The sequence below is a fragment of the Corvus moneduloides genome, chromosome 1, assembly GCF_009650955.1.
Source record: "Corvus moneduloides isolate bCorMon1 chromosome 1, bCorMon1.pri, whole genome shotgun sequence".
Classification (NCBI taxonomy): Eukaryota; Metazoa; Chordata; class Aves; order Passeriformes; family Corvidae; genus Corvus; species Corvus moneduloides.
In genome coordinates, this window is record NC_045476.1 from 94982825 (window position 1) to 94999891 (window position 17067).

At 38.7% G+C, this 17067-nt stretch overlaps 1 long non-coding RNA gene across 3 annotated transcripts in view; it reads left to right on the top strand.

The window, feature by feature from the left end:
• LOC116448513 overlaps positions 1 to 17067 on the top strand; it is an 82298-nt gene that overhangs the window by 15955 nt on the left and 49276 nt on the right. For all 3 annotated transcript variants that reach the window (XR_004241982.1, XR_004241981.1, XR_004241980.1), the window contains exon 2: positions 1557 to 1680. This is a non-coding gene — a long non-coding RNA (uncharacterized LOC116448513). The remainder of the gene's footprint in view (positions 1 to 1556; positions 1681 to 17067) is intronic.

A 17067-nucleotide genomic window follows, 5' to 3' on the forward strand; every position in this document is an offset into this window, starting at 1 on the left:
TCTTTGGAGAGTCATTAAGTTTAGAAGCACTAGCCTCTTACAGGGCTAATCAGGATGGCTTGTTTTAAAACATGTCAAAAATGCTGGGCAGCAGCTTGTTAAAAACTTCCACATTATGGATCATTCTGATTGACTGGGCATAGTTTAATGCCAGTTCTGTTATTATTTTTAACACAAGTTGCAAAGATGCTTATACATCGTAATTGAGACTTTAGGTTGGAGTTGGCACAGGGATTTGCTGCATCTAAGCTCTTCCAATTTTCCTTCGTATTAATCCAGAATATTTTTATTGTCTGTCTGTTAATTAGAAATCTGAGTCACTGTTGCTCAGTGCTATTGCAAGACCTTTCCCAGAGAAATTTTGAATGCCCCATCCCTGGAAATGTTCAAAGCCAGGTTAGATGGGGCTTAGAGCGACCTGGTCTAGTGGAAGATGTCTCTGCCTGTGTCAGAGGGGTTGGAATGTGATGATTTTTAAGGTCCCTTCCAAGCCAAACCATTCTATGGCTCTATGATTCTGTGACTGTTGAGAAACTGATTTTCAGAAAGGCTGTTTGCTCATGTCTTCATTGTCTTCAGCTCAAATCAAGTGTCACTGCTTCTAAACACCAGAGCTGCACAGACAACCTAAATATCTGCAAGAGACTGTGGACTGCAGCCCAGCCCTCAGCCCAACACTTCAGACCAAACTGGTTGCCAAGGGTTTGTGTCCAAACACAGAACAAGTGATGAGTGTGCATATTCCTGTGCCCACCCTGACTTCCATCAGGTAACCTTCAGCGCATCATAATTGTATCCTGGTGTCTCATCTGCTTTAAGACAGTGACTGACCTTGGAGCAGCTACAGAGCAGGCACACGTTTCAGCTGACAAGGCCTCTGGCAAAGGGGCAGGTGGGGCAGCCTGTGGAAAACCTCTGTGCCAAAATTCATTAGAACTTGTCACTTAGGTGGCTACAAGGTGGACAGGAGATGAAGGAGAGGGGAGTAACCCTCCTCCTTTTCTCTCTTATATTTCAAGGGGGTTAGTCCCTATCAGGGAGAAAGAAGGGCAGTCCCTGTCCACTGGAAGAGGTTTTTGAGTCTCTGCCTTTGTATGCACCATGTGAGGATGTGAACTATGACTTTGCTCTCATCCCGTCCACTATACCACCAAGACAGACTCTCCTCTCCTCCTATACTAGATTTTCAGAGCTCAGCAGCAAAAGTGCAGACCTTGTTCTTCCAGAAAATGACATGACATTTTGTTAGTGCCAGAGAGAATTGGACTCTAGTATCCAAAGCCTGAATGTAGGTCTTTTTTTGAACACTACATTTCAAGTTAAATTATTTTTGTTTTCTGACCAATTCATAGTGAAGAACTATATCTCTCTTTCCTGTCTTTTATGCTACAAATGCAATTCGATTCAATTATATTTACTGTACTTTGAACTTCAAGTATTTCCTGCAGTTTCCGGGAAAAGAAAGGAAGGAAAAGTAGGAGGAAAATCATGACATAAATGACTTTGGTCTAATTTGTGACTTTCAGATTTTGAGCATTTCTTAATTTGATTTGCAGGTGATGATCTGACAGAATAAATAAATTGTAGAAAGTGCTAAGATTGCTCGGGCATTTGCTGTGGTATCACTCCCACATGAGGAACCTTCATCACCATCTTTCTTCAAGTGTGTTCTCTCCTGTGGTAAGTTTTTCAAACATATAATCTTCTTCTGTGTCAAGAATTTAAAGCGGAGGGAGTGAGATGAGTTCTGAAAAGTCCAGCCCTGGTCCTGGATTTTCTTGTCAGAACTGGAAGGTATAGTCAGTAAACCTAGTTGTACTCATGTAGAACATGGGTAAGGTTTGGTAAGGCTATGGAGTGTAGTAAATACCATAGAACTAAATTATAGGTGTCACTAACTCTTGTTTGTGTTTCCTTTTTCCCCATGAAGTGGACCACATTTGCACAGTATGTAAAATTTTTTTACTTGTCTGTTTACCTGGAATTAATTTTTTTAATAGTGGCACCTGTATTTGCAACTTATGACTTTCCAACTTATGTCAGTTCCTCTAAATAATTTTTAAAAACCTTCTTGTCCAATATTAAAAACAAACAAACAAAAATCCCTTAATAAATCTGACAACTAGCCTTTGGAATGGAGACCTAATTAGTTCTTATTGAGCTTGGTCCAAAGATCATTGAAGTAATTTGGAGTCTTTCCATTAAAGTTAATTGACTTTAGAGCGAAATCCTCAGACACGCTGGTTTAGCAACATAGGATAGCAAGCAGTCTCTCTGTCATCCATCAGCAACATCACCTCCAGACAGGCTGTATTAGCTGTTCTATTTCACGTTGTTTCTGGTAAAGATGTTGCCCAAGTTGATTATGTCCCTGCAGGCAAATAGAGGACCTAGAAAAAACTTTGTGCCCTGGGTACCTGTTTATGTGGCAGTCACCAAAGCCTGCAGGTTTCACACATTCCAGTTTCAATGTGGAGCTTTCGTCAGAAGTGTCAACATTAACAAGATTTTAAACTGCAGGCAAATATACAGCATCATTTGATCCTGGCAAAGAACTGTTTGCCTCAGCACTTGTGGGATAATGTAGAGTAAGCAGCAAATCATTGATGAATCTGTAATGTAACACCAGTCCCAGGAGAGCTCAGGCAAAATTGCTGAAAAGAAGAAGGAAAGACACCAAAAGTGATTAAATGTGGTGAAAGATTCAGACCTGGGGAGACCTTTAGGGAGACACTTCTTATTTTAAGCATAAAGGAAAAAGTGGTACAGAATTATGTGTATAAGCCTCTCATTCTGGCTTAATAAAAACCATAAGGAACCCTCAGATGCTGAATGCTTACGGAACCTTAATCAGTCTGGAATAATCCTTGCAGTTCCTCTAGTTTTATGCGTGTGGTAATGCTGACTTCTGGCCATTAGCCACAAGTTTCTAGTGAACCTTTTGCACGTTCTACCAGGCCATTAATTCTCATCACTGTTAAACACCTTATGTGCTTTTGCTCTCGATAGACATAATTAATAAACATAGGTAAAAATTTGCATTGATAGGGCAAGGTGCTTAATCATTCCTTGTACATTTAAAACATGTGGAAAATTCACTAACAATATCCAACAATATCTAAATGGGGATTAGAGAACCTCAGTGGAATTGCATTGTCTAAAGCGTACGTCGCATCTGTCACCACAGAGAGATGGTGCTTAGCCTTGCATTTCAGTGGATGCCCACTTGCTCCCCATCTCTACTTTGTCTTGTTTCTGGCTGCTATAGTTCTAATAGAGATCCAGTGGGATCCATGCAGGTTTTTCCATAGTAATGGTTGGGACTTGTACTAAAGACCTTGGTTCTTGGGCGATCACTGCTCGTTTTCCATCCCTGTGGTGTATTTGCTGTGAGAACACAGTTCTGTCACTCTGGCTGGCAGAACTACTTTCTTTGGGTAGTCTGCTTTGTGACACAGTTTTGTTTCCTACTATACTGCTGTACCTGGGAAGTAGGGTTCAAATTCCATTTGGTGCCCCAGGTTACTTAACATAACAAATTTAATTTAGTCACTTTCAAATAATGACATTGCAATTAAAAAAACTCTCCCTATCACATCAATTATCCTCAGAGTAATCCACTCCCTTTGCAAATTTATTTTGGAAACTAAGCAAGGTTATACTGCAGTGTCAAATACAGTCATCTGTTTGGATGAAAGCAGTTGTAAAGCTCTGGCTAATACTCTTGCAAAGTATAGATTAAAGTATGCATTCCGCCTCCTGATACCAAAAATACTGAGTTAATGTACCAAAGGTAAACATTCATTTAAAGAAAACAAAGAGGCTTTTAAGTGATCATTCTGAAAATTTCAACGTCGTTTTGCAATAATTTGTGTTGCATGATTCGTGCTTGAAATATTGTTTTCTACTTTCTCTTAAATATGCTTCTGTGTTGTTGGAAATTAAGACACTTTTTACTTTGCACCAGTTGATAGTTTTGGAGGTAGGTGAAGATGGTTGTTAGTCTTTCATCAGCTGCAGCAGTGGGGATGTCCCTTAGACTATATTGGCTGAAAATGATGTAAGAATCTTTAGCTTCATGTTTATTATATCCAGGCCAGTGGACATACAAAGGAATTTGTCTCCTAGGCACCATCAGAAAAGTGGCAGGCAGGGTAGATGGGCTTGGCAATGAGGCCCTGCCTGTACCATGACAAAAGGCCCCACAAGGCTTTTCAAGTCTGCAGTAAAGCACATGCTCAAGGGATTAGGCAGGAGGGAGGAAGAGAATCTACTCTTTTTTTATCTGAACTCACAAAAAAAAAAAAGAAACATTTTCTCTCAGTCATAACCAAGATGGAAGACAATGTCTTACTGACAGAGGAACATATATTTAGCACCATGATTTATTGAGAGTGTTTGTGCTTGTTTCCTGAGAAATACATAGAGCCTTTTGATAACACTAGATGATAGCAATCTGTTCTGTGGGCAGATGTGCACATAATAGATGGTGCCTGAGGCGTATTTGCCCACATTTGGTGAATTCTCTTCTTGTTTGTCTTACTACATGGTTTAGTTTTATTATATTGACTGTTGAGAACAGTATCTCCTTCACGTCAGAAATCACTACCTTATTTAAAACTATGCAGATTTTAATAATGCAGTAACAGTAATGATTTTTTTCTAAGTGTATGATAAAAATAGTGTCACTCTTTTCCTGTGGTTGGAGACACTTTAAAATTGGTGGACTGGTCATACTGATTTTGAAATGATCTATTTTTGCTGTTGTTCCAGATGATGTAAATTAATGGAAAATGGTCTCAGAATCTGGCTAGACAATGCTTTTGCTTTTTTGAGAGTCTGTGCACTGTGTTTAAGACTCTTGCTCTATGCTCTCAGCTGGGATTTAGATGGGATCATTTCCTTTGAAGTTTTGTTGTTAAGGTTCCAGATCAATACAGGATTTATGTTTGCATGTTTTCAAGTACACAAGTAGTCCTGAAATCAGTGAAAAAAGTTCTGACTTAATTGATGTCAGTGCCATAACTCCCACTCACTTCAGAAAGGCCAGACCTAATCGCATTTTTCAATTGAGTTGTTTTGGGTCGAGAAAAGGGAGGATTGTTCTGTTTATTACCAGTGAATGAAGGGTATTCATATGTTAAGATTTTATAACAGATACAGTGCAGATACCCATGGAGAACTGTCAGAAATAATTATCTCAGTTTCGTAAAAATCTTCTGGTTTAGTAATTCCAGTTCTTTATTTTGTCCTTTTACATCATAGATTAATGTTAACCATATTACTATGATGATGTCAGATATAATCTAAAATGGTTTAGGCAGCATTTAGATACAATTGATGCAAAGCTTCTTACCATATCAAACTAAAACCACTAATAATATCAAAATAAATTTTGTCATTACCAAAATTCTTTTGGTTTAGATTCCTAAATCTCTTTTCTTCAAGCCGTTTGTTTAATGGGAAATTCTGAAGCAGAGACATTCTTTCTGATTTAGAGCATAATCAACTTTTGAAGGGCCAGAGTTTCCTGCAGAACAGAAATTTCAATTTTGACCATCTCTCAGTGCAGTGAGTACTTCATTCACTGAGAATGTTTGCCAACTTAGTGAAAAGCTGGGTACTAACGTGCTGTTCAAATCTGGAGCTTAGCTGGCTAATGTTACTGCTGATCAAAAGAGCACAAACATGTGATCATACTGCTGGACAAATACATTGTCTGTGATGCCTTGGTTTTTCAGAAGATAATGAGTCTTGTTACAGTTACTCTTCCTCAGATACTCCATTTCTGGTTGACAAAATTTTTAAATAGAGCCCAAGCTTTTGTAGAACATAGAATGTTTCTTCTATCTTTCTTCAGCACTCATAAAACAACTTCACGACCTACATAATAAGCCAGAGTCACAAATAAGTCATAGTTTTACTATTAAAACCTTTTGCAATAGATTGATGTGCTATATATATGTATGTGCCACTTTTATTGAGCCTTTTATTAAATTCTACTTATTTCTTAATTTCTTGTTAGTCATAATTCCTTGGCAGAGCACTATACACTAACAGTAACTCTTTATCCACATACCTGGCACCTTTATCTACAGAACCACATGTTGTTTTTCGTTTACTGTAACAATGATGGGCTGGGATTGAGGCTGTCTTTACACTATTTTATACAAATATAGTGTCCTCTGTTTAAGTGGAATGCATCCCATTCTATACATGTGGTTGCACAAAAAAGTACTTTTGGACATTTCATCACATACTAAAAGTACTGAATTCTTGGATAATACAAATGCCTGGCTGGTGGTAATATTCTCAAAATGTTTCTGCTTGTTTCCTAAAATATCTGCATTGTCAGAAGTTTTGTTCACACAGAGTCATGGAGTGCTTTGTTCAAACAGTGCTGACTATGGTGTAATAAATGTCCCCAGCTGTTTTATGGCAACCTTTCACAGGCTGAGTGACAGTAGTCACATAAACCTTCTTCCACTGTTGTAATGGACCTTGAAAATCTGCTAAGCCCTGGAGGACAAGAGAGGTTGAGGAAAGGCAGGAGATAAAAAATAATATTAACGCATCGTTAGTGTAAGCAAACATAATGAGATTTTGCATTTAAATGAAATTTTATATATTCACAGGAAGCATCATCTAGCGGTTAAAGTATAGAATTGGGAACTGAATGATGCTGCTTCTGTTCTTGGCCATTCTGCTGCAGGTTTTGTTCCAAATAGAGAAGAGCAGAGGTCAAAAATATATGTGTATAAAAGAGTTTTCCATTTTTAATAATGGCATGAGATAAGGCCTTATCCTAAAGTATTACAGAGAAACAGAGCTTTGATTTTAGATAAGATTTCTATGAAAGCCAGCTCAGAATTTCAAAAAAGGGACAGATCAGAGTTAAATGAAAATGGATATGAGAGAAAAGTCATACTCAGTCTGAAATCATGCAAAGAGAGGTATTTAAGTTTAGTCTGAGGTCAGGAAATGTAGAAAGCACCAAGGGAAGTAATGGCACAATAGTTAGTTAAAGGGTCATGAAATGTGTCGATCTCATACACCCATGAAATTTTGGTAGCTGTCTGGCAAAGGATATTAAAAGCCTCCTTTTGTATGAATGTAAAATTACTCATATAGAGAGATTTGTGCAAAGTCTAGGGTAGAATTCATGGTCTTCACAGGGTTGGTGCCTGCAGTTTGAATGGGAATGGATTCAAATGAAGTCACGCCCAGCTGTGGTCAGCTGCACAGGTAATGTGCACATGTGAAACTGCCATATGATAGAAAAAGAACTTAGCTGAGACAGCTTGGAAAGTTTGACCCCAGGTATGCAGAGCTTCGTCTGCATTTTCCTTGTCTTAGCACACCTTCATGCCATCACCAGGTTCCTCTCTCTTTCTATAGTATCCAGGATCTTATTGAGCAGGTCAGCTATTAATTTAAAACCCTGGAATTAATGCACCGTAGATGTCTCTTCTGTTCATAGTCTGCTGCTCTGCGTTCTAGATTTGGAAGGTGGTGGTGCTTGGACATTCCTAAAATGTGAACATATTTGTTTCCAAGATAAGAAAATATATAGGTCTTTCAATCACATATGGGCAGAACACTTGTCTCTGGATATCAGGTGTAATCTAAGCTTCTAATATTAAGATGTTCCTAATGTTCCTTATATCCTGCTCATCGACATGCCCAATGTGTCTCCAGCCTGGAGACTGCTGAGCACTTCAGCATGTCTTGTACCTCAGACCTGTCAGGATTTCAAACTTAGAAATGGATGCAAGATTCAATGTTATGGCGTTGACACACTCAGTCTGGTCTAGATGCATTCATCCAGCAGTTGGGAGATCCCACTTCAAATCCCACCTCTGCCTAAGTAGATATGAATTTGCGTTTTCTGCCTCTCTGGGGAAGCACCATAAACAACAGGCTCAGAGGAGGCTTTGAGAAACGGTGGTGGGACAGGGAGTTAAGACTGTCCTTCCCTTGTTTCAAGCTATTCAAATTTCTATGAAGTGATTAAATGTTCATTGGACTGGGGCAGAGCAGGAGGAGAATGAAAGAACTGTACCAAGAGATAGAAGAGAAGGGGCCAAACATTTTCAGATATTTAAAGCACTTGAAGCTGGAATTTAATATTCCAAGTAAGAGCTCCAAAAAGGTTGGAGAGGATGTTGTCTGTATTTTGTGAGTAAGGGATGGCTTAAATATCCATCTTCAGGAGATGGTACATAATGATGAATTGTGGAAGTCCCAGCTCAGAATAGCACCCGTGCTGGGAAGGAGGGGGAGAAGAGAAGGGCACCTCCATCTCCATGCAGCAGCATCACTCAACCAGCTTAATCAGATTGGCCTTCCAGATGTTCTGTGCTGAGGCACCTGACTTCCCCATCTAATGGCACATCAGGGTCTAAGTCAGGATGTGGACTGTAAAGTGTCAAAGCGCCAAGAAGTATCTCTGAGGATGTAGTCCATCGTACTTCATGCATCAAGAATCCCAGTGATACCTGTAAACCTCTTTGTGAAGCTCTTTAAAATCTCCAATGGAAAATGAAATAGCACTATTTTTTCTAATCAGAATTTATTAAAAATCTAAGAGAGGCAAGGTTTTAGAGGCAATACTATCTTTTATTAGATCAACTGCTATACTTGAAAGAAGCAGGCCAGCTTCCAGGCATGAATCTCTTCTTTGTAATCTTGATCACTGCTCATTACCACAAGATGTTGCAAAATCAACCTCCCAGTTTGTCTCATCTTTGAATGTCTTTCTCATTATATTGCAGGAAGTTATATTTTCCTTTATATTGCTGATTTTGTGATTATTCCTATTACTCATCTTGCCTGAAGTGTAGTTTACAAAAGCTGGACTGCATTACCTTTTACAGCTCCAGAGACTTCTTTGCAGCAGCAGAATACCCATCTGCCATGTTCCATCTGCTTTCCACTTCTGGATCTGCCACCTGAATGTAGAAAGCCAAAAAAGTATGTCCAGCATTTTGCATTCTAGGAGGCACACATTCAGGAAGTGTATTTAATGATGAAATGTTTAATAGTTAATTAATGAATTTTTTACAACTGGAACTCTAAAAAGAACAGCTGTTGCTTAATTTATTTATGTTAAGTTACCCCAATGCACTAGGGTTCATGGTTAAAAAAAGTTAGTTCCTTGAGGGTTAAAAAGAAGAAAGAAGCTGGGGGTGGAGAGGAAAAATAATTACTTTTTTTCTATATTTCCAAAATGACTGTCATCTTTCTGTGGAAAGTCAGTGTCTGTGTCCATTCACCTGCTCTTCTCTAACTTTAAAGTATCTAGTCTGATATCCAATAGTTTGTGCAAATGCTCTGCAGAGGGAATTGGACCTGTTTGTTTTGTTTTGTTTTCTCTTTGGTTTTCTCTTTAAAAGTTTCATTAGGCTTTCAGAATTTATACATGGATATGCATTAACAAGAAAGCAGAAGCTGGCCAAAAAAATGAGGTAGGTTTTCAATGAAGTTTGTCTGTAACATTTTCCTCCAGTAAATGGAGCACTCTGTTGTTGCCTCCAGGAACCTGTTAAGTTTTGCATTTGTCCAAATTTAAGACATTCTGAGATGGGATTTTGTCTCAAGCTGAGTCCTGGGGCTGGAGTTCAGCTACTGAAGCACTAACGTAACTGTGTATTTTTTCATTGTAAACAGTTTTCATAAAAATTTGGTTGAATTTTGTTATTTTCAACTTCAAATGACAAGCAAGTCTTCTCCCAATCCCCAAATAGTCATGAATATATTGTTTATATCCATATGAGGCTAAACTCTGGCTAACTAACACCTGTACCATATGCTGTGAGTTCAGTGCATTATTTATGGAGCAAAGCATTATTCATAGATATGAATAAGGGTAGTGACAGCCTGGCCTTCTGTTTTCCCCCTTTCTTCTTTCTAATAAACCTGCAAAATATAAGGAGGACTTCAGGAACCTTTACTTTACAGGAGGAGTCAAAGTTGAGAATTGTGATGAAAAAACCTGATAATTATGTAAGAATAACAGGGCATAAAAAGTCAATTGTTTGCAAGGTGTTGGGAGTTTGGCAAGAAAGTATCAAAACAACATCGTGTAATGTCTTCATTATAAGACTATGGATGCTGTGCAGAGCAACATTAATGAGCTTCTCTAAAACTTTGGGGAAGGTTAAACCAGTCTAAACTCACTTGCTGCTTTCGTCTAATTTGGGCATACATTAATGTCTCTACAGTCGCTTGATGCTGAGAAGTAGACAGAAGCCTGCTACAATCCACTAAATATGCTGCCGTGTCGTGTTAACAAAACTATCAGACTTAATAAAACACTTTGAATATATCCCAAAATTGGTTAAAATTGCAAAATAAAACAGAATACAGTCAATCAAAATAAGAGCACATGCAAGTAAGGAAATAATAAAGCGAAATATTACATTTAAGTGTAAAAGATACTGAAACATTAACATTGGTTTGCATTTTAGAAATTAGTAAAATGATGTTTTAGGATTTGATGCAAAATTTATTAGCCAAGAATTGTTTCTGGAGCAAGGCAGCACTGTTTGTTCTAATATTGGTGAATTCATTACAAAGAAGCATGAATTTGGGAGAAATTTCTCTCTCTACCCATTCCATCTCTACTCCTTTCAGAATTGTAGATATACTTCTTCATGTCACCAGGACATATTGAAATATAACACATTTTTTGAAAGCTGTTCAGTTCCTTCTCTTTTATGCAAGTGCATGGAAAATTATTTTGTTGGCTCAGGCATTGGTAGAGTAATAGCGATTTCTGCAAGCATAACTATTCAACTTCATTATTTATTTGGAGAAATTCCATGGAATGGAGCAGGAGGAATGAAATTGAGGGAATTTATTGCAATTTAAAGTTAAAAAAAATTGTTAATTAGCATGAAATAAGAAAGAAAAATCAAAACTTTCCTGTATTTAGTTACTGGTAAGGTTTTGAGGTTTTTTTACATGAATGTCATTTCCTTCCCCTTAGCAGATATTTCCAATTCATGACCCATACCTATCTGAGACTGTGAGAACCACTCTTAAGGTGTCTGTAGAACTTTGCTAAGAAAATCAAGTCTATTGAGTAAATTTTAGGGAGCTGCAAGCGAAACAAGGTTGAAAACAAATGCTATATGATATTCCCAGTGCAGAACTAGATAATTTTTTTCCAGTATTGTTATTAAGGTCTGAAGATCTTATGCTAAAAAACTTGGAGTCAACAGAAAAACCATTTCTGACTTTCAGGGATTTGGAATCTCAGTTTATTGGAGTTTTGTTTGTCTTTAGTGCCTTTAATGTACTTAAGAAGATGCTTGAATAGTAGTGATTGGAATTTCCTAACGTGGTCATTTGGCAGACAAGGGTAGGATGTTAGAGATTGGTACTACTGGGTGTTGTATTGATGCTTTTCCACTGACTGGCTGGATGACCTTTGCACACCATTCAGCCCACAGATAATTTATTGTGAAGAGCCAGAAAATAAGAAGAACCCATTTTTTTCTGTTCAGAATCCAGCAGCTGTGAAATTTAAAATAAAGCATCTTCAGCAATTCTCAGACAGGGAAAGAGGCAAAACGCTTGAAGGCAGCAACGCAGAAGTTTCTGTCCTGCAGACAGATGCACAGTGACTGGTAGCCAAATAGAGGAAAAAGTTGCTTGTGAAAATACTTGCACAAAAAGATTTTTCCTCAAAATAATAGTTTATTCTTCTGAGTACAATGGAATATAGAATAACTCCACAAAAGATGATGTTGTACTGCAAGAACAGAGCTGAGTTTGGCCCATGAGGAGCAGAAATCTTTTGCCTTTTCCCTTGTAGAATCTGGAAGAAAGAAGTATGATGTTAAGGAAAAAGAAAGTTATAAGAGTGGGAGGCTGCCGTGGTGGTGACCAATATTCCACTGCTTTAAGTCCTGATGCTTATTATATTGTGTGTTCTGGGTTTAATTACAGATCCGGAGTGTAGTGCTAATAAGGCTGCACAGTTTTGTCTTCTTCCTCTCTCTGAGGCAGAGCTAATTAAAATAAGCATTAATTAATATATGCGTTGAGGTCCCTGAACTTTAGGTGATTAAAATAGTCTAAGTAATATATTATAACTTATAGCACATGGACCACTATGAAATAGTTTAATGTCACTGACTGTCATGTCACTGACTATAAAATGTAACCTATCCCAAATGCCACGCATGATAGGGAGCAGAGCAGTTTGAATTGACCAGCTCTGTGTCCCTGGAAGAGATCTGTTGAGCTGTCAGTCCCTGGACTCCCTTCTCAAGCCAGCCACAGGGGGACATTAATGGCAAAAACTTTGAATCTTTGATCCCAGTACCTTTTTCTGATGCAAAGACTTTGCCTTTTAGTCAGGTACTTACCAGCCTATTTCTGGTTTTATGTGTGCTCTAGAAAAGTTGCAGGTTTGAGTAAGGCTTTTTTTTTATGTCTTTGTGTTTTTGGGTCTCTAACTAACCCACACCACCTTTGTCCTCTTGTTGTGGGTAATGCATAGGCAGTAATTACTTAAATATTGAAAACATATTTACTAGCTCCACAATTTCTTTTTTGCATCCATTACTGACATTTTATGGTGGTTATCATCAAGGCATATGCACTGTCAGCAAAAAAGACAAGTAGACCTTTTGGTCTAGAATACTTATTTAGAATATGAATTCAGTGAGCAGTAAACGTGGCAGTGAATGTTAATAAATGCTAGAGTCAAGACTACCTTAGTGCTAAATAGAGCAGTTCCTGAGCAAACGGGACAGCTTTTAAATGATCAGCACAGTGGTGCCACCCTTACGGCTACCTCAGGATGATCATGCCTTCTACTTCACACCTCTGATGAGAGGAGGATGTTCATCTCCTTGCTATGATATCCTTCAGGTCTCCTTCAGACATATCATTAAGTTAGACAGTCCTCTGCTTTCAGGAAAAGGGTTAAAGATCTGCTTTTCAAAATGACCTCAGCTCCGGTCTTCCACGCCCATCCCCCTCATACACACAGCAAAATCCTCCTGCTAGAAAGCATTCAACTGAAATACCCTGGCTTCTGAGAATTTTGAATTTGTATCTTGATGTCTAGGCCACTTTTTGGTGCTGATTTCTTCTTATAATCACCATGGCAGCAATACTTAACTCATTTCATTAAAAAAAGAAGCTTTTTTGACACTTTGTCTATGAAGAACTGTGCCAAGAAAAAAAAAAAGATAATTTTTGTAATTTATTACATGACAACACAAAATTGGAAGCCTGCAATCAGTGGGAAGTAAAAGCTTTCAAAAATAAAGCTACAAGGTGATAAGCTAAAATTGCTGGTTGTCACATCCATCCTACTGCTTTTATCCATAACTGCTGTTCCTTTTACAAAATTCTGGATTTATTAGCAACCACTGGAGGCCTTCAGACACCATCAGCCCTTGCAGCTCCCAGGTTAATGACTGTATTAATTACTACCAATGTACAGTTTCCTAAGGCCCTGTACTGGTTGCTATGCTTTTGTCTCAGACACATCTAAAAATCCAGTCTCTAGCTTGATTTAATGTCACCGTCTTCAGCGTTGAGCGTTACTCTAAGATGAAACTATTTGCAGGTCTCTGTATTTGTATTTGACTGTAAAACAGGGTCAGTTGATTGCAGCAAAATGGGCCTTCATGCAGGTTCCAGGGGGAAAAGGGCAGCAGATGCTTTAGTCTAGCCTCTTCTCTGAATGCACAGTCATTGCACCTGAAGAAGGAAAGAACTGTATGGTTGATCACTTATATAAAGGTTAAGGAACAAAGATACAACTTTCCAGATCTCTTCCTGGCCTAGTGGTATCTGTCTTGTCTTGTATTTTAAATAGAGTCTGACTCTATATTGCTCTTCAGGGCTCTTGTTCAGTGCTGTAGTCACAGAACCACCCATTCTGGGAAGGTCTGAGGCTGCCGTGAGTACCCTCTCTCTCCAGGTAACCCGTTAGGTTGGTCCTTCCTACAGGCCACCTAAGTAGCCACTTTCATGCTTTCTCCTCTGATGTGTCTCATGCTGAGGGACTGCCCTCTGCAAATATCCATCAACATCTACTTCATCATCATACTTCAAAACTATTTTGCTCTGTAGATCCATTTATGAGTTCCCAACAGAGTACATGACAACACTGGCAGCCAGTGGGCTGACACTGTAACTCCCACCAGCTAGGGCTGTCTCATTGCCTTCTTCCCATGACAGGTAGATCACTTGTGAAATTTCCTGCCAAAGGATATGGTAGATTCTAAAAATTTACAAGGGATGACTGAAGCTCATGAAGATAAATCCACTGAGCATTGCAAAATACTTGAATCCCACATTCAGAGAAATAAGATCCTGAGCTAAAATCATTAAAGGCAGAGAGATTATTAGTAAGTTTCACGTATGGTTGTCCTGTTCTTATGATTCAATAACCATCCACTTATGGCCATACTTTGTGGAGTTTTTTTAATTGAAACACCAGAATAAGAGATTGTCAACAGTCCCAGGGGCAAAAACTGTGCTCAGAGATTTCTTAATGCCAATTCTGTAAAAACAGGGTGCTCTGCTGGTTAGACCTTTGGTCTAACCCCCTGTAGTCATTCTTAGGTTTTGCTTTTATGTATCTAAAATGGGAAGCAAAATCAGAGTATTTCACTCTTTGTTACTATTTTTATTGTTTTTCCAGCAGCACAACTGAATTAGTTACAAACACACACATAGACAATATTAGAACAGTGGCACCTAAGGCAAAAACCCCCAAATCTTAAGCTTTACCCCCACATCCCAGTAACAACAGAGATGCTCTGATAAGATGCATGTTGGAGGATGTCAGTGATGTCTTGAGCCATCTCTTGGAGAGCTATTGTTTCAATCAGAAGCAGGTAAAGCAGGTCCCTAGTGCATCTTCTACAAAGAATTTTGTGATAGTTTCCCTGTGATTTATCCAGTGGCACAGTGTGAGAGGCTAAAACCCACCATGGGTTTTAGATATTTTGTTAGTGCATTTTCTACCACTAGAAATTTAATAGAATCATTTTCTGCCTTTGAAATATTGGATGCCATATTGATCTTTCTCTTATAAATGCTGTTACTATGGATTTTGATGCCTCCTTTCTTAAAACAAGACACAGAGATTTGTTGTAGAGCATGTTCTCTGTATATGCTTTGTAAATGAGCATAATTTGGAGTGATGGAGATTGCTTTTCTTTTTTTTTTTTTTTTTTGACCTAGATTTGAGCTACAAAAACAGTATTTACAGGAGGAAAGACTTTCTGAACATCTGAACACCAGAAAAGGTTTTGATTTGATAGCTAATTTCTCCTTTACCTGCATTCTTTTATGCAGGACTATAAAGGCAATCTGTCTGTCTGAATACTAAAACATCTACAGGAGCTAATTTTACCTGTCTGTGTCCTCTTAAGGAGAAATATTTCTCCTTAAGAATCTCAGAAAGTTCATTTACTGAATGCTATCCCTTTATTTTTACTTTTTTGTTGCATATACAAATATATTCCTTTACAAATTTCCCAGACCTCCACCTTCTCCCACCTCTGTTAATCAGTATTTCCCAAGTTGGAGATGAAGAATTCTCTGGGTGGATTGACAGATGACAGCAGCACTAATACCGTTTGATACACAAATCCTCAAAGACAATTTAAGCACATATTCTTTTGCTGAAGCTTACAGGAGGTTGGAGCTTGGTGGATTTCAGCACTGGAGTGCTGGCAAAAATGTAGCTAGTGTAGCTCACCACCAGCTCCATCACAAAAATCAGCTCTCAGCACCACATTCCCCTCCTGTACCATACACAGCACAACATGCACTGGTCCTCTTGTGCTGCTTCCCACACACAGAGAGTCCAGACTGCTGCAAACATCTCACTGAAAACTACTAGTGACTCTCACTGTCTATCATATGTGCATACCTTTAAACCTTCTCCAGCTCTGTCCTCTCATGTTTTTCACAAAATTCTTTGTAAAAGGTGCACTAGGGACCTGCTTTACCTGCTTCTGATTGAAAGAACAGCTCTCCAAGAGATGGCTCAAGACATCACTGACATCCTCCAATGTGCATGACTTTAGAAACTATTTAGAGCTCCAAGTTTATGTTGTGTCCCACCCAAAACTTCTCTGCTGTCCATTGGCATTCAGCTCAACTGTGTTTGCTGTCACTGGACAGCCTCTACTCTGAAGTTAAGCCCACATTGGACTAAGCATCCTTAGCATGCTCTGGTCACTGTTAACTGTATTTAAATCAATTTATAGACAATTCACTTGAATTAAAATCAGACCACAAACTCTAATCTAGGTTTACTTAGAGACACTTTACCCAGATGGCACATGCACTCTGTGTAAATGCATTTTACTGATCAATCTATGACATTTTAATTAAATACAAAGTCCAGCCAAAGTACTTTTTGTGTGCTGCTTTTTATGAACAATATTGCAGAAGTGCTAATCGTATCTGGAGCAACCAAAGGCTATACTACCAAATGATTCCTGTAAGGAGTATATAGATGCTTGATTCTTTTGTTTTCTGTTTCCTTCTTCTCCTTTTCACTCCCGCAGCTATCTTTGGGAGCCTTCTGCTCTGTTGTCTCTTAATTTAATTTCCAGTGTTGAACATGATGCCCCTGAAGTTGCCCAAAACTTGCAGTTTTCCTAAAGCACCTTTCCCCCTGGAGAAGCGGGGAAAGCCTTAACTAGTATTCAAGTCCAGTGTCTTGGATATATGCAGAACTTTTTGAAGGGGTTATCTCCAGAGTAGGTGCAAGGGTGATGTGCTTTGCCTCCTCCTTGCATCCTTGAGGCGGCTGCCTTGGAGACAGGCAGTGGATGATGTGTGTGAGCTGGCTGTGAAAGCTGTGCACTGATGTGCTGCTCTTGCGAGGCCACATGCTCTGGAGGGTATTCCTCAGCTGGACCAGCTAGTGTGCTTTCAGGCTCACCCCTGTACAGCAGACATGTTTAGTTTTGAGAATATTTAAGCTTTGATCCTACCCTTGCCAGGCACTGTAGCCGCGTTTTGTGTGACCTCAGACTAGTTACTTACTATTTTTGTGCTTCTGTCCTTTTTCTT